Below are 25,980 nucleotides of genomic sequence, written 5' to 3' on the forward strand. Positions count from 1 at the left end.
TTGGGCTGCATTCCATCTATAAAACAGAAAAATGCTCCATGGGCATAGCAGAACGATTAATATGTGTAAGGGAGTTTGAGCAGAAACAAGGAAATAGCATAATACAACAAAGTGGATTGGTTAACTTAGGGTTACTTTCCTTGAAAGGGTTAAAACAAGGGGTACCTTCATATCATGCCAGCCTAGGTTTACTGGGACCTTTTTAACTGGTTACTGTGAATCTCCTGTTTTTTGTTTTTTGGGGTTTTTTTTTTTTGGAAAATTTGGCCTGATGGGAGATTTTCCTGTTTTTTAAAGTTTCAGTTTGACTACATGGCACTTGTCAAGACTGACCCCATTTTGGTTTGTCCTGTTGGGGGCTAGTGCAGGAATTCAACCCAAAACAATGACCTACCATACATTTTATTTAACAGAAGGAAAATGAGTAATATTTAACAAAACTACATGTGTGTTTATTTTTGATCCAGCATTTCTTCATCTAGGAATTTATTCTAAACATGTACCACTAACAAAGAAATAAACATGGACAAACTTACTCATTACAGCATTGTTTGTACTCACAAAATATTGGAAACAACCTAATTGCCCATACATAGGAGAGTGGTTAAATTAACTATGGTATGTCTACGTAAGGAAGTACTAAGCAGCTATAAAAAAGAATGAGGATGATCTCTATGAACTGATGTGGAACGTTCTCTAGGATACATTGTAAAGTAGAAAAAGCAAAGGGGAAATGCATATACGCCACCATTTTTGTAAAAAAAAAAAAAAAGAAGGGACATAAGAATATATCAATAAATCTGCTTATTTTTGCATAAAGAAATACATGAGAGCTGGTCAGGCGTGGTAGCTCACTCCTGTAATTCCAGCACTTTGGGAGGCCAAGGCTGGCAGATCACAAGGTCAGGAGATCTAGATCAGCCTGGCCAATATGGTAAAACCCCATCTCTACTAAAAATACAAAAATTAGCCAGGTGTGGTGCTGTGTGCCTGTAGTCCCAGCTACCAGGAGTCTGAGGCAGAAGAATCACTTGAACCCAGGAAGCAGAGGTTGCAGTGAGCCGAGAGTATACCACCACACTCCAGCCTGGGCAACAGAGTAAGATTCTGTCAAAAAAAAAGGAAAAGAAAGGAAAAAGAAATACAGGAGAGCTAAAATAGATATTAATAAGATTGGTTACCTACAGGAAGTGAGTGGGAATGGAATTTAAGGGATTGGGGATTGGGAGAGTATACAATTTTACATAGTTTTGATTTGGGGGTACCATGTTAATGTTTCATGTACTCAAAAGTGCCTAAAATCAACAAGGATGGTAACATGAAATAAAGTAGAATTTTAAAACAAAAAAAAAATAAACTTAAATATTGCAAATGAATAGCATAACCAAACTGAAAGAAAAAAGTAACTGACTTATCTTGCAACATAGTACTTGGACTATACTCCCCAAGTCTAAAGACAAAAAAAAAAATACTAAATAAATATTAAGCTCTAGTTAATGTTATCCCCTACCCTCCAGTGATATGGATTAGCAATTCTAAAACTACTTTTTGATATTCTAAGGTGGAACAAATGTATACAGTCAGCCATGCATTTCTGCAGGTTTGTTTTTCTTTTTTTAACCTTCACCAGTTTATTATAAAGGATATTACTAAGGATACAGTTGAAGAGATGCATGAATGGGGGAAGGAGCCTGAAGCTTCCACACCCTCCCTGTGCATACTGCCCTCCTGGCAGCTCTCCAAGCCTGTCTTCTTGTGTTTTTGTGGAAGTTACATAGGCATGATTGATTAAACCATTGGCCATTGGTGATCAACTTGACCTTCAGCCCTTCTCCCCTCCCTGGAGGTTGGGGGATGGGGCTGAAGGTCTCAACCCTCTAATATTGTCTTTGGTCATTCTGGTGACCAGCCTCACTCTGAAGTTATCAGTCAATATAAGTATAAAAAAAAGCAAGCACTTTGGAGAGTACAAGGATTTTAGGAGTTGTATGTTAGGAAACTGGGGAGGAAGACCAAATTCATATTTCACAGTATCACATCCTCACATCTGCCAAACCTAATTGAACATCTGAGGATTTTGGTATCCACAGGGGTCATGGAACCAATCCACTGTGGACACTGAGGGATGACTGTAAATATATTAAGCATAATGGAAGCCAAGTTTCTTGAAGGGAACTGTAAATGTAGAAAGAGCAAGAGTAGCATGTGGTCTTGAATTGGAATTGAAGAATATTAGTCTGCTCTCACACTGCTATAAAGAACTGCCCAAGACTGGGTAAATTATAAAGGAGAGAGGTTTAATTGACGCACAGTTCTGCAGGACTGGGAGACCTCAGAAAACTTACAATCGTGGTGGAAGGGGAAGCAAACACTTCCTTCTTCACATGGATCTCATGAGAACTTCAGATCTCATGAGAACTTACTCACTATCACAAGATTTGCATGGGGGGAACTGCCCCCATGAGTCAATTACTTCCCATCAGTTCCCTCCCAAGACATATGAGGATTATGGGAACTAAAATTCAAGATGAGATTTGGGTGGGTTTGGCTCAAGATGAGCCAGACCATATCATGAAGTTATCAGTATGAATTCAGTTTTTAATAGAGAAGGAAAAAAATATATATATATATATTTTATGTGTTTCCTAGCTCTGTCTGCCTAAAAGAAAGAATATCACAGTTAATAATGAGCACCTTTACCTCCCAGATACTGTTTTCTAAATAGCATTCTGCACTCTAAATACATCCCAAAGGATCTAGGGATCCCTGGAAAAATAGCTGATTTCAGGCCTATGGCAGTAAAAGCACAAGCTAATTCTTGATTCTTTTTTGGGATGCAAAATAAGGATATACTAAAAAAAAAAAAAAAAAAAAAAAAGACTCAGGAGCCAGCTTGAAGCTCTCCCATTGGCCAAATGCAGGATAATTTGAACATTAATAGTATGAATATGTCATAATACCAATGTACTATAGAATTCCATAATTACATAGAATTCTAATAATTATAGAATTAATTTTCTCCAAATAAAATATGAAGCTAAAAATGCAAACTGGAATAAATGATTAAAGGAAATCTACTTTATAAAGCCAATTATTGAATGTTGAAGAAATGATACAGTTAAAAAATAACTATTTCTTATGACTATCATAGTAATTAATAATTTGCTTAAACAAGAATCATCAATGGATGCTAAAATTAATAGGTGAAATTTTAATGCTAAGCAGAGTATTTGCATAGTCTCAAAGTTTTTCCCCACAAATTACTTTTAATTATAAACATGGAAATAGTAATTTTAAAGCAGAGAAACCTGACAAACTCCACATTAACCAAGAGATCAAAGCTAACATCACCAATATTGAGACAAACCAATATCATCTACCTTCTGATACTGATTCACTGAAAAAGAAACAGTATCACTCCTGTGGTGTTTTTCAAAAAAAAGAAAAGAAAAGAAAAGAAAAACCTAAATCTAATCATGTGGAAATCTCAGGGATACACAAAATCAGGAGATGCTCTAAATAACAACTGGCATAGCCTTCAAAAATGTCAAGGTTATGAAAGAGAAAGGACGGCTGAGAAACTGATCCAGATTAAAGAAAACCACAGAAGCATGACAAATAAATGCATGGCATGACTCCAGATTGGATCCTGGACCAGGAAAAATAATTTGTGTATAAAGGGCATTATCAGGACAATTAACTAAATTTACATTTGACTGTGGATTAGATAATGAGGGGTCCTGTGGTAAATCTAAACCTATTGCTTTTGATCATGGCATGTGACAATATAAGAGAATGTCTTTGTTCCAAAATATACACATCGAAGTATTTAGGAGTAAAGGAGCATCGTGTTGCAACTTACTCCCAAATGCTTTGAAAAATATATATGTGTATATGTGTGTGTGTGTGTGAGCGGGAGAGAGAACACAAATGAGATAGCAAATGGGGCAAACTGTTAACAATTAGTGAACCTGGGTACAGGCTAACAGTAGTTATTCTTACTATTGTTGTAACTTTTCTGTACTTCTGAAATTATATCAGGACTAAAAAGTTACCAAAAAGTTGTTTAAACATGACTGAACTAAATGTTTGCTATAATACCTCCTCAGTCTAAAATCCATATGGCTAGGATTCTGATTTTCACCTCCTTTTCCTAAAAGGAGTCAATGCAAGTATAACCAGACGGTGCGAGTATAACTGACAAAATATGCTCCGAAGACAACAGAAGTCTCTATATTCCTATTTTCTATTTTTTGAATTCAATGCGCTACAGATTTTGTGATTGCAGGCTTCAGTTTTCTCACTATATAATCCTAAATAACAGTGGAGATACAATGTTACAACATAGCTCCTGCCTCTGGTATAATCAGCTATAGAAGAGAAACTAAGAGAAACTGCTGGCACTAAGAACCATAGTTTGAAAAACTGGCTTCAGTTTCAACAACCGTAATTTTTAAGGCTTTATGTGTTTATTTAACTCTCCCGTGCACTGAAAATTCCAGGTTTGGTATTAGACAAAATATCTCTGAATTTCCTCCATCATCCTGACCCTATAGACCAAATAGTTTAATACCAATGAAATATAAAATGTACATGTAGAAATGAACTAGAAAATTTTTATTGAAATAACTAATGTTTTAATTTATATAAATTGACCCAGAGAAGACTCTCATGGCCCAGGGTAAGAGTATTGTTTGATTTTTTTAAATTTCTAGTCAAATGTTTCCACTTAGCACAGTAATCTTCATCCTCAACTCTCATGGTAGAATAATAACAGCAACAATAATAATAAATAGCATTGCCAGGCACTGTTCTAAGTGATTTACAACACTGATTAATTTAAGTCATTAAATTATTGTATGGGTAATGTAATTAATGTGTTCTAACAATCAGGCCGGGCACGGGGTGGTTCACGCCTTTAATCCCAGGACTTTGGGAGGCCCAGGTGCGTGGATCACCTGAGGTCAGGGATTCGAGACCAGCCTCACCAACATAGTGAAACCCCATCTCTATTAAAAATACAAAAAAAATTAGCCAGATGTGGTCGTAGGAACCTGTTCTTGTTGCTCCACATCCTCACCAGTGTTTGGTGTTGGCTGAGGCAGGAGAATTGCTTGAACCTGGGAGGTGGAGGTTGCAGTGAGCAAAGAGAGTGCCATTGCACTCCAGCCTGGGCAACAAGAGCGGAACTCCATCTCAAAAAAAAGAAAAAGTATTATAACAATCCTTATTTTATAGAAAAGAAAAACCAAAGCACAAAAATGGTTAGGTAAGCTGCCCAAGGTCACAAAGCTAGTAAGGTTGGGTCTGGGATTCAAACACAGACCCTCTCGCTCTAGAATCTGGGTTCCTAATACTTGTAAAATGCCACATTTCAGGCATCAGCAAGACCTTTTGCATATTACTTTCTTTTTTATCTTCCACAGAAACCCCAATGCTTGACTAAGAGGCTGATATTTGCAGCTGAATATATTGAATTCTTTCCTCCTACCTGGGGAACAGGCGCCCTCTGTGTCCTAAATGCCACATTCCCATTGTGCTTTGTGTCAGATCTAATAGACCAATCCCTGCACAATCAGGCAAGCCAGAGTCAGTGAACTGGATTTCTACTCTCTGCCTCCAGATCTTGATGTCTGCTGGCACTTTGCTTTGTTCACTCCTTTGGGAAAAGAATAAAAGGGTAGGGCAGGATGTTGAATACCATGGAAAGCAGTGGGTGGTGCCTGGAAGTGAGAACAGCTTCTTTACTACCTATTTCTCTGAACCTTAGCTTCTTCCCTTACGATAAATAAATGCATTTAGTACTTAACAGCTTACTAGTGGCTTTTATGGGCAGTTTTCTTAAAATGGAGCATAAAATTCTTAGATCACAAAATTACATATTAAGAAACATAGATTATGTAAAAATGATTGTAAACTTTTAAACTATGTACAAATATTAGTTACATTAACAGTCATTAACACCCAGGTCCAAGACCAGGAATTAAGTAATAATTATTTCTATCTTCTGTGAGATCATTGGAGCAGAAGTGGTTACAAATTGATACCTTGCATTTAAAGATTAAGAACCTATCAGATAAAACAAAACATCCTATTGGACTCCTTACTTTCCCATCATCAAAAGCCAGAAGACTAGTACAGACAGACTGCTAATCACTATTTGGGCTCATAAGTAAAACATAAAGAGTAACATGAAATAATCCTGTGTTTTTTTTTTTACTCTATTAAAATGACAGCAAATTCTTAGGCAAACTCTACAGTTTCCATTCGTTGAAATTAGAAGAACCTGCTTGGAAGTAATGCAAAACTTGGGTTTCTAAGTGAAGAAGCACATATGAGCCAAAAAGCTAAGGGGACATTTAGAACTTGGTAAGAAATCTCTGTGGCTCTAGTGAGAGACCTTCATGGCCTTACTACAAGGCCACTGAAGCTTTAGTGTGAGAACCTTTATGATCTTTACAAGGAAGGTTTCTAAGGTCCTGGTATGAGGTCCTCTGTTACTGATGTGAGACCACTGTGGCTGGCATTACCTTGACTCACTGAAACTTAGCTTTGGATTTCAAAGCTCTTGGAAAAGGGATATAATGTTAGAGAACTAGCACTTCAGTCCCATTAAAACCCACAACAAGAGTACCATTTCAGATGGATGAAATGATTTTTACCTCCTGTAATATTTCTCAGGGAAGACCACAAGCCAAGACTATAAGAAGAAGCAAAGACCTAGAATAGCCACCATAATACTGAAGAAGAAAAAAGTTGAAAGGTTGGAATGATCAAAATCCAGAACACTGACAACACCAAACACTGGTGAGGATGTGGAGCAACAAGAACTTTCCTTCATTGCTGGTGGAAATGCAAAATGGTACAGCCACTTTGGAAGACAGTTTGGTGATTTCATTTACAAAACTAAACTTACCGTTACCATATTATCTAGCAATCACACTCCTTGGTATTTATGCAAAGGAATTAAAAACTTATGCCCACACAAAAATCTACACATGAATGTTTGTTTATATATCCTTGTCAAAACTTGGAAGCAGCCAAGATGTTCTTTAGTAGGTGAATGGATGAATAAACTGCAGTACATTCATACAATGGAATATTATTCAGTGCTAAGAAGAAATGCACTATCAAGCCATGAAAAAACATGGAGTAAATCTAAATGCCTATTGCTAAGTAAAACAGGCCAATCTGAAAAGGCTGTATGATTCCAACTCTATGACATTCTGGAAAGGTTATAACAATAAAGACTATGAAAAGATCAGTGGTTGCCAGGGGTTAGGGAAAAGGAAGAATGAACAGTTAAAGCCAAAAGGATTTTTAGGGCAATGAAAATACTCTGCACGATACTATAATGGTGGCTATATGTCATTGTAAGTTTGTTCAAATCCATAGAATGTACAACATGAAGAGCATATCCTAATGTAAACTGTGGATTCTGGGGGATAGTGATGTTTTAATGTAGGTTCATCAAATGTAACAAATATACCACTCTGTTAGGAGATATTGACAATGAAGGAGGCTATGCATGTGTGAAGACAGGGAATCTATGGAAAATCTCTGTACTTTCATCTCAATTTTGCTAGGGACCTAAAACTGCTTTAAAAAATAAAGTCTTTATTACAAAAATATTTTTAAATAGGCAAAAAGATCTAAGGAGACACCTCAACCAGAGAAGATATACAGATGGCAAATAAACATGAAAAAGTGTTCCACGTTGTATGTTATTAAGGACTGAAAATTCAAACAACAATAAGATATCACTATATGCCTATTAGAATGACTAAAATGAAAAAAAATCTGACAATACTAATTACTGGCAAGGATGCAGATAAACAGGAACTCTCATGTATTGCTGGTGGGAATGCAAAATGATAGGATCACTTTGGAAGACAGTTTGGTAGTTTCTTACAAAGCTTAACCTAGTTTTACTATGTAATTCATCACGTGCACTCCTAGCTATCCACTCAAGTGATTTAAAAACTTATGTTTCTGCAAAAACCTACATGCACAAGTTTATAGCAGCTTTATTTATAATCATCAAAAACCAGAAGCAATCAAGATGTCCTTCAACAGGCAAATGAATTTAAAAAAACTGTTGTGTACACATACAGTAGAATATTATTCACTGAGAAAAAGAAGAAGCTATTGATCTATGAAGGAACATGGATGAATCTTAAATGCATGTTGTAAGTGAAAAGAAGCCAGTATAGAAAGGGTACATATGCTATGATTCTAATTATATGATGTTCCACCATGATTGCTAGATCATATGGTAACAGTAAGTTTAGTTTTATAAAAAAATCACCAAACTGTCTTCCAAAGTGGCTGTACCATTTTGCATTTCCACCAACAATGAAGGAGAGTTCTTGTTGCTCCACATCCTCACCAGTGTTTTGTGTTGTCAGTGTTCTGGATTTTGGTCATTCCAATCTTTCGACTTTTATTCTTGCTCAGTATTATATTGACTATTCTAGGTCTTTGGTTCTCCTTATAAATTAATAATCAACTTGTAAATATTTGTAAAATGTTTGCAAAACTCTATAAAGAAGATTAAAAATAGAAGGTTAGTGGTTTCCTGGAGGGAGGGAGAGAGGAGGGTTGAATAGGTGAAGCACTAGGGATTTTTTAGGGTGGTGAAAATATCCTGTACAATATTGTAATTGTGGCCAAATGACACTTTGCCAAAACGCATTGAACTTTGCAGTTCAAAGAGTGAAAATCCATACAAATTTTAAAAATCATTTAAGAGTTTGGGAGAATCTCAGGATGAAATGCAAAATGTGACAATATAATTTCTTTATTATTTATTTATTTTTATTTTTATTTTTATTTTCTTTTACTTTTTAAATTTTTTATTATTATACTTTAAGTTTTAGGGTACATGTGCACAATGTTCAGGTTAGTTACATATGTATACATGCGACATGCTGGTGCGCTGCACCCACTAACTTGTCATCTAGCATTAGGTATATCTCCCGATGCTATCCCTCCCCCCTCCCCCCACCCCACAACAGTCCCCAGAGTGTGATGTTCCCCTTCCTGTGTCCATGTGTTCTCATTGTTCAGTTCCCACCTATGAGTGAGAATATGCGGTGTTTGGTTTTTTGTTCTTGCGATAGTTTACTGAGAATGATGATTTCCAATTTCATCCATGTCCCAACAAAGGACATGAACTCATCATTTTTTATGGCTGCATAGTATTCCACCGTGTATATGTGCCACGTTTTCTTAATCTAGTCTATCACTGTTGGACATTTGGATTGGTTCCAAGTCTTCGCTATTGTGAATAGTGCCACAGTAAACATACGTGTGCATGTGTCTTTATAGCAGCATGATTTATATTCCTTTGGGTATATACCCAGTAATGGGATGGCTGGGTCAAATGGTATTTCTAGTTCTAGATCCCTGAGGAATCGCCACACTGACTTCCACAATGGTTGAACTAGTTTACAGTCCCACCAACAGTGTAAAAGTGTTCCTATTTCTCCACATCCTCTCCAGCACCTGTTGTTTCCTGACTTTTTAATGATTACCATTCTAACTGGTGTGAGATGGTAGCTCATTGTGGTTTTGATTTGCATTTCTCTGATGGCCAGTGATGATGAGCATTTTTTCATGTGTGTTTTGGCTGCATAAATATCTTCTTTTGAGAAGTGTCTGTTCATATCCTTCACCCACTTGTTGACGGGGTTGTTTGTTTTTTTCTTGTAAATTTGTTTGAGTTCATTGTAGATTCTGGATATCAGCCCCTTTGCCAGATGAGTAGATTGCAAACATCCCATTCTGTAGGTTGCCTATATACTCTGATGGTAGTTTCTTTTGCTGTGCAGAAGCTCTTTAGTTTAATGAGATCCCATTTGTCAATTTTGTCTTTTGTTGCCATTGCTTTTGGTGTTTTAGACATGAAGTCCTTGCCCATGCCTATGTCCTGAATGGTAATGCCTAGGTTTTCTTCTAGGGTTTTTATGGTTTTAGGTCTAACGTTTAAGTCTTTAATCCATCTTGAATTGATTTTTGTATAAGGTGTAAGGAAGGGATCCAGTTTCAGCTTTCTACATATGGCTAGCCAGTTTTCCCAGCACCATTTATTAAATAGGGAATCCTTTCCCCATTGCTTGTTTTTCTCAGGTTTGTCAAAGATCAGATAGTTGTAGATATGTGGCATTATTTTTGAGGGCTCTGTTCTGTACCATTGATCTATAGCTCTGTTTTGGTACCAGTACCATGCTGTTTTGGTTACTGTAGCCTTGTAGTATAGTTTGAAGTCAGGTAGTGTGATGCCTCCAACTTTGTTCTTTTGGCTTAGGATTGACTTGGTGATGCAGGCTCTTTTTTGGTTCCATATGAACTTTAAAGTAGTTTGTTCCATGTACAAAAATCACAAGCATTCTTATACACCAATAACAGACAAACAGAGAGCCAAATCATGAGTGAACTCCCATTCACAATTGCTTCAAAGAGAATAAAATACCTTGGAATCCACCTTACAAGGGACGTGAAGGACCTCTTCAAGGAGAACTACAAACCACTGCTCAATGAAATAAAAGAGGATACAAACAAAGGAAGAACATTCCATGCTCATGGGTAGGAAGAATCAATATCGTGAAAATGGCCATATAACTTGATTGTATCACAGTTAGTATAAAAAACCCTCACTGAAGACGGTAGGGACAAAAGTGCTGGCCTACATAACTTTGAAAATAAGTGGAGTCTGTAAAACTAAAGGTCAAAGAAACTACACGTAAGTACTGCACTATAGTTAATAAAGTTGTTTCTCATAAAGTTATTGGTTAACTATTCTGATGTTTTTACAAATGTATACCAAAATTAAACAATTAATAAATGGATGGCAGATCATGGCAGGCGGTTTCTCACTGTTGGAGCAGGAGTTTGCAGATAAGCAAGGGGGAGATGGAATGATCCATGTACTAATGGATCAGAGTCAGAGATGTCAGTATGAACTTAAGTTTAGCTTAATATGGATATATATAAACACCAATATTTCTACATAAAGAAATATTTCTGTATAAGTACATAAACACAGGTTACTAAGGGACTAGAAGCAAAGACACACAAGAGCAATGAGCATACCCAGATCTTGGTTTCTGATGCCACTATCTGAAAAAAGAAACTAGGACTCCTTAGAGAAATGGCTGATTCTACGACTGGGGCAGGAAATATACAATATGAACCTGAAATCCCTTGTAGAACCAGAAAGTGAGGAAGGGCTCATTAAAAAGTGGGGGGAGTGGGGAGAGACAAGAGATGAACCTCTCATGCAGAATAGTTCTAAAGAATTTGTATGAATACTCAAGGAAGTGGAACATAACTCTCCACTCCTTACACTTGGAAAGAGGGAGGGAAAGAATAACTTTACAATGAAAAAGACTTTCAAACACTGTCTCCTCTGGGTGATGAAGGACAACATAGAAAGGGACAAGTTATGTTGATAGTATGTACTCCTGATGTGACATGATGAAAACGGCACATTAACTTTGCCACTGAGGTCTTTCTAATTAAAAATCCCATAACTCCAGTCTAATCAAGAGAAAATTATCAGACACATCTTCACAAAGAGACATGCTGCAAAATACCTGACCAGTATTCTTTAAACCATCAAGGTCATCAAAAGCAAGGAAAGTCTGAGAAACTGTCACAGCCAAGAGGAACCTAAGGAGACCCAACATCTAAATAAATAAATCCCCGTCCAGGATGGGGTCCTGGGACAGAAAAATACATGAGGCACGACTAAAGGAACCTGAATAAGATATGAAGTTTAATTAATAATAATGTGACAATTGGTTCATTAATTATAACAAATATACCATGGTATTGTAGGATAGGAGAAACTGAGTGCAAGACACATGGGAACTCCATGTGCTAGCTCCACAATTTTTCTATAAATTTAAAATTGTTCTAAAAATAAAGCTTGTTTAAGAAAATAAAAACAGGGGGATGGCAGCTAGATGCTAGGCTACAGATTATCAATGCATAAGATTTTAATCCCTAAATCATTAGTCCCTGCATCGTTAGGACCTAACCTGCATCAGTTTCCAGGGCGAAGGAAACTCGATGAAAGGAAACTTCTTACATTCATATGCCTTGTCACACTGTGAGTCACACTCACCAAATGGTCTCTCCAATTTACTGATTATATTAATACTCCTAAATTACTCATCTATACCTTCACCCACTTAAAATAATTGGGTTTTTTATTAAATACAGTATGTATGTTATTTTCTTGGGCTGAAACAACTCAATTAAATTACCACTAACTCAAAAGGAAATCAGAAATATAAAAAGTTTCATTCTCGGAATACTGTCTCTGGGAGAAAAAGGCGGGTTTTCGGTTTTTGCTTTATTTTAGTTTGTTTTTTGGTACTCTTCAATGTAACTATAAGAATGGAAGTCATGGGAGAATAAAGGGAAAACAAGAAGGCCTGGTTACTGTTGTGGAAGAAAGACTTTCTTAGGAGAAAGGTTGAGGAATTTACTAGAGAGCAATGTCAGGAAAAATGAGAATCTGGAGGCCGGGCTAGGCACACATCAAAGGAATCTGCATCTAATTACTCAGAAAGAAGAAACTGAAAAAGAGAGGTTTTTGTTTCTAGATTGGAAAGGGTGACTACTAACATCCAAAAAAGTAAATAAATAACAGAAAACTAACAGAAGAGACCCCTCCCCAGGAACTAGTTACATAAAGTGGGCACATATTTGAGAAGAGAAAACCAGGAAAATTAGCCAAAATAGTATTACGTGATTTTCAGATTCACATATATGTTGTAGGTAAAGATGCAGGTATTTCCAGTGTGAGAGAGAAACATAATCAAGATATTTGAAGAGTCAGCTCTCATAGAAAAGAAACAATGAAAATGAGATCTACTAAGGCTAGCAAGGGGCAGGAGTAATATATGAGGTCAAGGTTTAGGTCAGATGCTGTTCTGATAGAATAATTCCTAAGTGGCATTACCCACAGTGGGGAAGAGTTGGACAAAATATGTTTGAATAAAGCCTCTTTTATTAGAACTAGAATTTATCAACTTCCTATCTCTCACTGTGGAGGACTCCATAAACATATTTAAAGAAAGTATTTAAAAAAAAACACCTGAGAACATGAAAGCAAATGGAATATTAAAGGAATTTGAAGGCATTATATTCCAACAAATAGTTACCCATAAGATGGTAGAAAAGGAAATAGATCACATTTAGAAATAGTTTGAGTTTATATATCACCTGACCATTCCTAAAATGAGTAGGCGAGTACAGCATGGAGACCATAATTTAAAATATTGTATTGAATACTTGAAATTGCCAAAAGGATAGATCTTGAGTGTTCTCACCACACATATACAAAAAAAGGTCACTATGTGAAGCGATGGCTATGTTAACTAGCTAGATTACGGTGAGCATTTCACAATGTATACATAAATCAAAATAGGAAGTTGCACACCCTAAATATATACAATTTCTATTTATCACTTATACCCTAATAAAGCTGAAAATATTAAAATATTTTTAAAAATACATATAAAGTTGATTTTATTTAAGTACAAAAATAAAATGAAATGAGTGGGCATTCGTGAGGGGGCTTTAAACTGTAGAGGAATATCTCACCACCGGGGGACAGGTCAGGGAGATGTCTTCAACCTAATTTTACTCTCAAACTGGAACATTCAAAAGCAGAGGAAGACAGAGTTTTGAGGAGCCAATGGCAGAGATGTTGGCCTTGCTAGGCCCTTTGGGGTTATAGGATTCAGAAGCAGCAACAGAGTATACATTGGTTTTAGAGTGAGGGGGTTTATCAAAAGCTTGAAATGTTTCTGTGTGGGGGAGAAGTTTATGTTGGGGTCAGACTGTCTCTGGGTGGAGGGGAGATTATCTCGGGTCTGGCATGCCTCTGGTAGGGGAGAGGTTTGGAATTTTTTTGGTCAGAGATATTATTTGTGGTTTATGGTCATGCTGACCTTAGCCAGAAGGCTGATGACCTTTGGATTTAGGCAGTTTTTGATCAAGGTGAACTTAAAATGACAGTGCTTGTCCAAGATGGCGATACTCCTGCTCTGTCACCAGTGATAACAGGTTTTTAAAAAATATTGCATTACAAACACATTTAAAGGAAATTTTACTATTAGGAAATATATTCACTTACAGGCAAACAGGATTTCTCTTCTTGCCTGAGAATACATGCTCCAGCTATCAATACCATTTAGTGTGGACACCCCTCATCAACACTAAGTTTTACCAAGCACATGAGGAAACATACATCACTTACAGGACTTACTCAAAAACAAATCCACCTCCATATCACCTTCAGCCCCAGAAAGCAGACATAAAAAGAGACAAAATTTTTTTCTTATTAAAATTATATTCTCAGGGATACTAAATTTAGAAAAACAAGCTATCACTGTAGAAGGAAAATAATTTTAATAAATTGAGAACATTGTTTTAAAGCACATGGTCTATGATTCACATTACATGACTCTGTGCAAACAACCCCAGGTACCAGCCCGGAGCCTGGTAGACCTGCTGGGTGGTTAGATCCAGAAGAACAATAACAACCACTACAGCTCAGCTCTCAGGAAGCCACATCCCTAGGAAAAGGGGAAAGTGCTATGTCAAGGGAACACCCCATGGGCAAAATAATCTGAACAACAGCCTTGAGCCCTAGACTTTCCCTTTGACATAGTCTACCCAAATGAGAAGGAACTAGAAAAACAATTCTGGTAATATGACAAAACAAAGTTCTTTAACACCCCCAAATAATCGCACTAGTTCACCAGCAATGGATCCAAACAAAAAAGAAATCCGTGATTTACCTGAAAAAGAATTCAAAAGGTCAGTTATTAACCTAATCAAGAAGGCATCATAGAAAGGTGAAGTTCAATTTAAGGAAATCAAAAAATGATACAAGAAATGAGAAGAGACATCTTCAGTGAAATATATAGCATAAATAAAAAACAATCAAAACTTCAAGAAATAATGGATGCACTTTGAGAAATGCAAAATACTCTGGAAAGTCTCAGCAATAGAATTGAACAGGCAGAAGAAAAAACCTCAACCTCAAAGATAAAGTTTTTAAATTAACCCAATCCAACAAAGACAAAGAAAAAATGAACAAAGACTCCAAAAAGATTGGGATTACATTAAACAACCAAACCTAAGAGTAACTGGTGTTCCTGAGGAGGAAGAGAAATCTAAAAGTTTGGAAAACGTATTTGGGGGAATAAATGAGGAAAACTCCACTGGCCTTGCTAGAGACCTAGATATCCAAATACAAGAAGCTCAAAGAATACTTGGGAAATTCATCATAAAAAGATCATTGCCTAGGCACATTGTCATCAGGTTATCTAAAGTTAACACAAAGGAAAGAATCTTAAGAGCCACAAGGGAAAAGCATCAGGTAACCTATAAAGGAAAACCTCAAGGGAAAAGCATCAGGTAACCTGTAAAGGAAAACCTATCAGATTAACAGCAGATTTCTCAGCAGAAACCCTACATACTAGAAGGGCTTAGGGCCCTATCTTCAACCTCCTTAAACAAAACAATTATCAGCAAAGAATTTTGTACCCAGCAAAACTAACCTTCATAAATGAAGGAAAGATACAAAGGGAAATCTATCAGATTAACAGCACATTTCTCAGCAGAAACCCTGCAAGCTAGAAGGGATTAGGTCTCTATCTTCAGCCCCCTAAAACAAAACAATATCAGCCAAGAATTTTGTACCCAGCCAAACTAACCTTCATAAATGAAGGAAAGATACAGTCTTTTTCAGACAAACAAATGCCGAGTGAGTCACCACTACAAAGCCAGCACTACAAGAACTGATAAAAGAAGCTCTAAATCTTGAAATGAATCCTGAACACATCAAAACAGAACCTCTTTAAAGCATAAATTTCACAGGACCTATAAAACAAAAATACAACTAAAAAAATTAGCATGATAAATTAAACAGTTCCTCACATCTCAAAACTAATATTGAATGTAAATGGTCTAAATGTTCCACTTAAAAGATGCAGAATGGATAGGAATTCACCAATCAATTATCTGCTGCCTTCAAGAGACACATCTAACACATAAGGACTCACATAAACTTAAGGTAAAGAGGTGGAAGAAGACATTCCATGCAAATGGATGCCAAAAGCAAGCAGTAGTAGCTATTCTTTTATCAGACAAAACAAACTTTAAAGCAACAGCAGTTTAAAAAGACAAAGAGGGATAAAAGGCCTTGCCCAACAGGAAAATATGGCAATCCTGAATATGTATGCACCTAACTCTGGAGCCCCCAAATTTATAAAACAAGTACTATTAGACCTAAGAAATGGGATAGACAGCAACACAATAATAGTGGGGGACTTCAATACTGCCCTGAGGGCACTAGACAAGTCATCAAAACAGAAAGTCTCAATGGATTTAAAAGAAAGTCACAGAAAGAAACAATGGATTTAAACTATACCCTGGAATAAATAGACTTAACAGATATTTACAGAACATTCTACCCAACAACCTCAGAGTATACGTTCTATTCAACAGTGCATGGAACTTTCTCCAAGATAAACCATATGATAGGCCACAAAACAAGTCTCAATAAATTTAAGAAAATTGAAATTATATCAAATACTCTGTCAGACCAGAGTGGAATAAAACTGGAAATCAACTCCAAAGGGAACCTTCAAAACCACACAATTATGTGGAAATTAAATAACCTGCTCCAGAATGATCATTGGGTCAACAATGAAATCAAGATGTAAGTTAAAAATTCTTCAAAATGAATGACAGTAGTGACACAACCTATCGAAACCTCTGGGATACAGCAAAGGTGTTGCTAAGAGGAAAGTTCATAGCCCTGAATGCCTACATCAAAAAGTCTGGAAAACTTTCTAAGTCTTTCTAAACAATCTAAGGTCACACCACAAGGAACTAGAGAAACAAGAACAAACCAAATCCAAACCCAACAGAAGAAAGGAAATAACCAAGATCAGAGCAGAACTAAGTCAAATTGAAACCAAAAAAAAAAAAAAAGATAAAAGAAACAAAAAGCTAGTTCTTTGAAAAGATAAATAAAATTGATAGACCATTCACAAGATTAACCAAGACAAGAAGAGAGAAAATCCAAATAACCTCACTAAGAAACAAAACAAGAGATATTACAACTGACACCACAGAAATACAAAAGATCATTTAGGGCTACTATAACACCTTTATGCACATAAACTAGGAAACTTAGAGGAGATGAATAAATTCCTGGAAACATACAACCCTCCTAGCTTAAATCAGGAAGAATTAGATACCCTGAACAGACCAATAACAGGAAGCAAGATTGAAATGGTAGTTTCAAAATTACCAACAACAAAAAAAGTCCAGGACCAGACAGATTCACAGCAGAATTCTACCAGACATTCAAAGAAGAATTGGTACCAATTCTATTGATATTATTCTACAAGATAAAGAAAGAGGTAATTCTCCCTAAATTATTCTCTGAAGCCAGTATCATCCTAATACTAGGAAAGGACATAACCAAAAATGAAAACATAGATGCTAAAATCCTTAACAAAATACTAGCTAACTAAACCCAACAACATATCAAAAAGATAACCCACCATGATCAAGTGGTTTCATACCAGGGATGCAGGGATGGTTTAACTTACACAAGTCAATATGTAATACACCACACAAACAGAATTAAAAACAAAATCGAAAGATCATCTTGATAGATACAGAAAAGGCATTTGACAAAATCATTTTATGAATAAAACTCAGAAAAATCAGCATACAAGGATCGTACCTCAATGTAGTAAAAGCCATCTATGACAAACCCACAACCAAGTTAATACTGAATGGGGAAAAATTGAAAGCATTCTCTCTGAGAACTGGAACAAGACAAGGATACCCACTTTCACCACTTTTATTCAATATAGTACTGGAAGTTTTAGCCAGAGCAATTAGACAAGAGAAAGAAATAAAGGGCATCCAGATTGGTAAAGAACAACACAAACTGTCACTGTTTGCTGATGATATGATTGTATACCTAGAAAACCCTAAAGACTCCTCCAAAAAGCTCCTAGATCTCATAAATGAATTCAGCAAAGTTTCAGGATACAAAATTAATGTGTGCAAACCAGTAGCCTTCCTATACCCCAACAGCGACCAAACTGAGAATCAAATCAAGAACTCAACTCCTTTTACAATAGCTGCAGATGTATATAGGAATATACCTAATCAAGGAGATAAAAGACCTCTACAAGGGAAACTACAAAACACCGCTAAAAGAAATCATAGATGACACATACAAACAGAAACATATCCCATGCTCATGGATGGGTAGAGTTAATATTGTGAAAATGATCATACTACCAAAAGCAATCTACAAATTCAATGCAATTCCCATCATAATACCACCATCATTCTTCACAGAACTAGAAAAAAAATCCTAAATTTCATATGGAACCAAAAAAAGCCTGCATAGCCAAAACAAGACTAAACAAAAAGAACAAATCTGGAGGCATCACACTATCTGATTTCAAATTATACTGTAAGGCCATAGTCACCAAAACAGCATGGTACTGGTATAAAAATAGACACATAGACCAATGGAACAGAATGGAGAACTCAGAAATAAACCAAAATACTTACAGCCAAATGATCTTCAACAAAGCAAGCAAAAACATAAAGTGGGGAAAGGACACCGTATTCAACAAATTGTGCTGGGATAATTGGCAAGCCACATGTGGAATAATGAAACTGGATCCTCATCTCTCACCTTATAAAAATATCAACACAAGATGGATAAGGACTTAAATCTAAGACCTGAAATTATAAAAATTCTAGAAGATAACCTTGGAAAAACCCTTCTAAACATTGGCTTAGGCAAGAATTTCATGGCCAAGAACCTAAAAGAAAACGCAATAAAAACAAAGATAAATAGCTGGGACTTAATTAAACTAAGGAGTTTTGCATGAAAAAGGAACAGTCAACAGAATAAACAGACAACCCATAGACCATGAGAAAATCTTCACAATCTATACATCTGACAAAGGACTAATATCCAGAATCTAAAATGAACTCAAACAAACTAGCAAGAAAAAAATAAACAATCCCATAAAAAGTGGGCAAAGGACATGAATAGACAATTCCCAATAGAAGATATACAAATGGCCAACAAACATATGAAAAAATGCTCAATATCACTAATGATCAGGGAAATGCAAATCAAAACCACAACACAATACCATCTTACTCCCGCAGGAATGGCCATAATCAAAAAATAAAAAACAATAGATGTTTGTGTGGATCCAGTGAAAACGGAACACTTCTATACTGCTGGTGGGAATGTAAACTAGTACAACCACTATGGAAAACAATGTGGAGATTCCTTAAAGAACTAAAAGTAAACCACCATTTGATCCAGCAATCCCACTATTGTGTATCTACCCAGAGGAAAAGAAATCGTTATACAAAAAAGATACTTGCACACGTATGTTTATAACACCACGGTTTGCAGTTACAAAAATGTGGAACCAACACAAATGCCCATCAACCAAAAAGTGGATAAAGGAACTGTGATATATATATGTGTGTGTATATATATATCACATATACGTATATATATACGTGTGTGTATATATATATCACACATAGATATACGTGTGTGTATATATATCACATATATATGTTTATATATACGTGTGTGTGTATATGATGGAATACTACTCAGCCATAAAAAGGAATGAATTAATGACATCCGCAGCAACCTGAGTAGGATTGGAGACTATTATTCTAAGTGAAGTAACTCAGGAATGGAAAACCAAACATTGGATGTTCTCACTCATAACTGGGACCTAAGCTATGAGGATACAAAGGCATAAAAATGACACAATGGACTTTGGGGACTCAGGAGGAAAGGGTAGGAAGGGGGTGAGGGATAAAAGACTACAAATTGGGTTCATCGTATACTGCTCAGGTGATGGATGTATTCAAAATCTCACAAATCAGCACTAAAGAACTTACTCATGTAACCAAACACCACCTGTCCCCCCAAAACATATGGAAATAAAAAATATAAAATATAAATAAAATAGAGTACATGGTCTAAATGACAGAATGAACTAGTAAAAATTGAATTAGAGGTATAGATAATGTTAAAATATTTTCTCAGAATACAACACAAAAGAACAAAGAGAAAAGTGTAAAAGAAAATTTTAGAGAGACAGAGAATAAATTCAAAAGTTTTGATAAGTATCTAATATGTTAGATACTTATTCTAACATATGGGATACAAAAAAAGAAATTTATGGGACCTAATATGGGATACAAAAGAAGAAAATATAAAGATTGTAAGCAATAAATCATCAATAAAATAATAGAAGAAAAATTTTCAAACGTGAAAGTGACTAAGAGAGAAAATAATGTTAAAAACACTGCTAAAAGATTGTGGAGAGATTTCTGAATAGAAATATAAAGAGAAAATTTTCAAAGTCTTTAAAATGTAAAATAGGAAGAAAAAATAAAAATTGCCAACGAAAACATGAACATCATACTGACCTTGACTTCTTTTTTTTCAAATTCCTAAAGGATAACTTCTAAAATAAGATTTCTACCATTTAATTGTGAAGTCAAATAAAGACACTTTACACTGGCAATGATTCTTGAAAGAATTTCTCCACTACAGCAAACACAAAAGGACCAAGAAAATAGTAGGAAGGAAGGAAGGCAATATAGATAATAATTGTCAACAATTACTAATAAAATAGCTCTCAAACTTAAAGAAATCAGAAATAATTCCTAAGACTGTGAAAATAATTTTTTTAACCTAGAAATAAACTTCTAGCTTAATCAAACATGAGTGGGAAGTGACATGGTGGAGAAAAAGAGAAGAGACAGCAGGCAAAGAGGATTTCTAGTATATCTATATGGAAACTTGATAGATACTGACTAGTTATCAATATTAATAGAAAAATATAAAATCCTAGACAAGTGGTTCATAAAAATTAATGTTGTTTCTATCTCTTGCCATAAGCAAATAAATTCAGTAGTTAAACATAAATGAATTAAATATTCATTTCAACCAAAATTGAATAATAACAACAGAAGAACCCTAAGGGAAATGAAGCAGGAAATCTGTTACCCAGGAATAGAAAAGTTTATTCAGTTATATAATTAATAAGTATTTAAAATACATTTGGTTAAATTGTGTGCAAAGACATAATAATACAGTTACGTATGCTCAGATATATATCATGTGTTATGTTAGGAAAAACAAAATGTCCTCAACAAGACTGCCCCCTGCTGAAGTTCTTAAATACTGTACATTGCCTCTTGGTAGGCACAAAAAAAGGTGTTAGTTCAAAATTCTGCACCTATTCTTGATATAAACCCCTAAAAAAATCAATTAATTAAGGGTAATTCTTTAACATGACAAAGGAGATAAGTCAACAAATTTCTAGTGTTTCAAATGAAAAATCTAAAAGCCTGGATTGTCACAAATGAGTAAAGGTTTAAAGCTAGATTGCTTGGGAACCTTAACAAGATAATATTGTGCCCCGCTACAAATTGTTCTCTACTTTCCCTTGACCTTCATCCTTGGCAGGAAGCTCATATAATTCCTCTTCTAGTGCTCTTTATAGTTCCTGTAGTGATAGAGTTTCTGATATTTATTCTGTTATGGTCCATTGACAACTTCTATTCCTTCCCATTATTTTAACATGTTGGGAAAAGTGCCTGAGTTAAATGATACTTTTACAATGGACGTAAAAACATCAGTATTAAAAAAGAAACCTGCACATTGAGGTTGCTGACTTCAGGTAGAAAAAGAAAATTCGGATTTCATCTAGCTCTTTGTCTAACTTGAAATGTTATAAAATGATGAGAATCTACCTAGGCGAATCTCTACAATGGCACAGAGCCTGTTCATGAGCATCTCTGGAAAAGATTGACAACCCTCATGTTCCTCAAGGGACTGAGGAACATTTCTTCAGAGTCTGATTATGTTCAGTTCCAATGGTCTAGTCACTGTACTTTGGTTAGTTAATGCTAAGGTTGATTTTATTTCCAACATTAATCAATAATGTTGATTTTATTTTCTAACTTACTGGCTCACACTTCTACTGTAACTCATATTGAACTAGCAATGAACTGAAACAGATTTTGCTTAAACTATTACTAGGGTAATTTTTAAATCTAATACAAAATTTCAAACATGGTTGATTATAGTTTTGAACTGAGAGCTTTCAAATCCTGATTTTGATATCTACCAAATTTAATAGAACTTTCAGCTTTATGTCCTCAAATTGATAAATTCATTCTCTGTTTTCAAAATCAGTTATGTGTCTAATTTAATTTTGGCAAGTCTTAATGAAATTATCATAAACCTTAGTGATTTTTTTTTGCTAAGGTACCAAATCATTTATTTAATAAATAACTCTAAAATATTATATGAATCACAGCGACTTATATATTTAAACATTTATGCTTTATGCTTTCACTTATCACCTAGTATATATCAAGAATTGTACATGCTGCTAACAGACAAAATTGATGTCTCTTCTGTGTTCAATGACTCAGTCTATTGGTGGAAAAAATGACCCACATTCACAGTGTGATGTATTCTATAGTAGATACTTGTATCTAGTGTCATTAAATAGTCATCAAAAATTTATCTATGTTAATTTTATGCTTTTTATTAATCTGAAGTGTCAACTGTGTGTATTTCTTCCTCTTACAAAAGATTTCATGTCAGAAAATGTAACATATTTGTATTTGATCTCCTGAATTTGATAATTATGTTAGACTTATATAACAGAAAATTCTTGTTCTTAGGAAATACTGAGATGTTAAAAGCTAAAGACATGATATATGCAGCTCACACTCAAATTGATTAGAAAGATAGATAGTGTATGTATCAGAGACATAGGAAAAGAGAGAAAGAGAAATTTAAAAAGCAAATGTGCCAAATTATTAAAAATTTGAGTGAAGTATAAAAATTGAGAGTTCTTTGACTATTATTGCAACTTTTCTGCAAGTTTAAAATTATTTCAAGATTTTAAATTTAAAATTCCTAATGCCTGAGCAACACCTCATTCCAATTATATCAGAACCTCTGGGAATAAATCCAGGCATAAGAATTTTTTTATACTTCCAAGGTAATTCTAATGTGAGGTTCAGTTTAAAAAGCACAATACTAAAAATACCCAGAAGCATCAAGAATAGTTAACTCTCTCCTGTGATATCACAGCTCTACGTTACTATTCTACCTCCAAATACTATTGTCCTGTGACAGAAAAAGGGGCTACCAAACAGGCAGAATATCCATTTTATTGCAACCAATCCTCAGATTTAGAAAGTTCAAATTTACGGAATTTGACAAAAAAGCCCCTACTTGTTTCATAAAATGTGTGCTGCTCTCTTATTGAGAGAAGTTCAACACTGTTTCTTGCAGAAGAAATATGTCAAAATTTGTGTTTTGCAATTAGCCCTTTTTCCCACCAGGATCATTCTGGTTCCAAATCAAAGAAGTCCAACTAAAATTAGTTTAAGTGAAAAAGAAAAATTGATAATGCAAATAACTTGGACTTCAAACATGACAAGATCCAGTGGCTCCAACATGTTATCAAAAAGCTTTGATCAGTCTCTCAACTCTCTCCATCCAGCTGCCACATGACTGCTGGCAACCCCGTATTTCATTGCCTCATCTTAGCAATTTATTCATACAGCAAACACTTGATGACACTGACTAGACCTGCTTTAATCACATGGCATTCCTCAACCATCGCTATGGTAAAAAGCTGGCTGCTGTGATGGGCACACATTGAATCACATGCCAACCCCATGGCCTGAGGTTTGGGCAACTATGATCAGAAGTTCTAATGAGACCACAAGGACTGAAGTAGTTTCCCCAAGAAAGGGAGGCTGGGCAGGCTGGCCAATAATCCAACACCTCTCCTATGGCTTCAGCACTGATCATCATCCCCTACACTGTTTTCTTTTCCTCTTTTTATGTTACTTTGTTCAATTATGGTTACAGCAGGGGTTCTAAAAGCTTGTCCTTATGCTCTCATCTCTCCTGGAACTTCCTTGCCTCAAATATTTCTGACTGTCTGATCACATCTACAAGTTCTCCATAACACAAGATGCGAGTGATCTATTTCTGACTGTCTGATCACATCTACAAGTTCTCCATAACACAAGATGCGAGTGATCTAAGAACATGAATATATTTGAAGTTTTATGGGTTTTCCTACTTCTTTATTATACACCTTGGATTTTAAGGTTGTTTTTCTCTACACACCACAAATGATCTCCTCTTGATGGAGAATATTAGTAGTGGAATGAACTGGGAAGATCCATATCCCTTCATTTATTAAAAGAAATTTTAAAAATATCTTTCTGGGTTATCAGAGATAACAACCCCCAACAACAAATTACCTCCTGCATATCAGATACAATAATATCTGCCAGGCTGAGGAAATAGGTATGTTTTCCTTACCACAAGAGTTGTTTCTTTGAGTTTCTTGCAAGAGTTGTTGTTTTGGAAGGGGCAAGGCATTAACAGGAGGTGATTTGGTTATTTGTTGCTGTGCCACAAACTACCCCAAATTTAGCACCTTAAAATAATAAACATCTGTTACTTCACCATTTGTGTGGGTTAAGCATTCAGGAGCAGCTTAGCTGGGAGGCCCTGACTTATGGTCTCTCATGAAGTTGCAGTGGAGCTGTCAGCTAGTGCTGCAGTGCCCTCAAGGCTCAGCAGGGGGAGATATATTCCCATGCTCATTCATAGTTGCTGGTGTCGGTCCTTAGTTCCTCACTGTATAGACATAGGCTAAGTGTCCTCACAACATGGTAAATGGGTTCACTCTCCCTAAGTTTCCCTATGACATGGCAACTGGATCCCCCACAGCAAGCTGTGATTCAAGAGAGGGCAAAAGAGTCCACCCACAATGGAAATCCCAGTCTTTTTGTGACCTAATATCAGAGATGATATCTCATCACTTCGGCCATATTCTATGCAGTTGAAGCAAATGCAGCCCATCATTCAAAGCCCGAGTAATGAAGCTCCTCTGCTTGAGGGGAGGAATACCAAATAATTTGTAGTCATATCTTTAAAGTCATTACAGGAGCACTGGCTCTCCGCATCAGAAATTATGCTATGTGTCTGATAAAAATTAATACTTGCCTTGGCAGCATTATTTGCATACTACATTTTTTGAAGTGGGGATTTAGCTACAGTGAACCTTGAAAGGGATACTGAATGCCATGTGGTACTCACATTCATGGAACTCGGCCTTATATCTCCATCTTTGGAATGCAGCTGCTACCTGGAAGATCTTCCTGTGCTAGCAGCTTAAGCTGGAGGAGCTCCAGTGCACAAATCATAACAAGAGCCTGAGTGTAGAACTAATATCTATGAGGAGAGATGGGTTTCCCCAAGGGGAAAGAGTGAAGAACACATGATGAAGGGAAATGTGGGCAAAGTCCATGACGTTGAGGAGAAAAAATGCAGTGTTCTTTTAGGACACCTCCTTTTTCAAAGACCTAAGACTTCCCACTACATTAAAGTTATCATCTTTATACTTCCCATGTACATCACCGTCCTTTAGAAAGACTTTCTGATTTAAATAACTACATGTTCCCTCCCAATAATCTATTTATGTGATCTTTAACATAGTGGGGACACAGTAGATATTCAGGGAAGAAGCAGTAAATATGCCACATTATCCTGCAAGGACTCTGGTGTGAACAGAGCCCAAAATGGAAATATGATAGATTGTTGAAAGTGGAGAAAAGATATTAAAATGAGTGGAGAAGAAACCTGAAAGTGCCACAGAGAATAACACTAAAATTTCCAAATGCCTCTCACGGAACAGCAGGTGACATCTATCAAGAAAGAAAAAAGAAAAAGAAGGCTTATGACAACCAGGTTACAAATATTTGATTGATAGACAAGGCGTGGGGGTCACCAATTCTACCTCCTACAACCAAAGA

This window comes from Pan paniscus, chromosome 10 (genome assembly GCF_029289425.2).
Source record: "Pan paniscus chromosome 10, NHGRI_mPanPan1-v2.0_pri, whole genome shotgun sequence".
In the NCBI taxonomy this organism is placed as follows: Eukaryota; Metazoa; Chordata; class Mammalia; order Primates; family Hominidae; genus Pan; species Pan paniscus.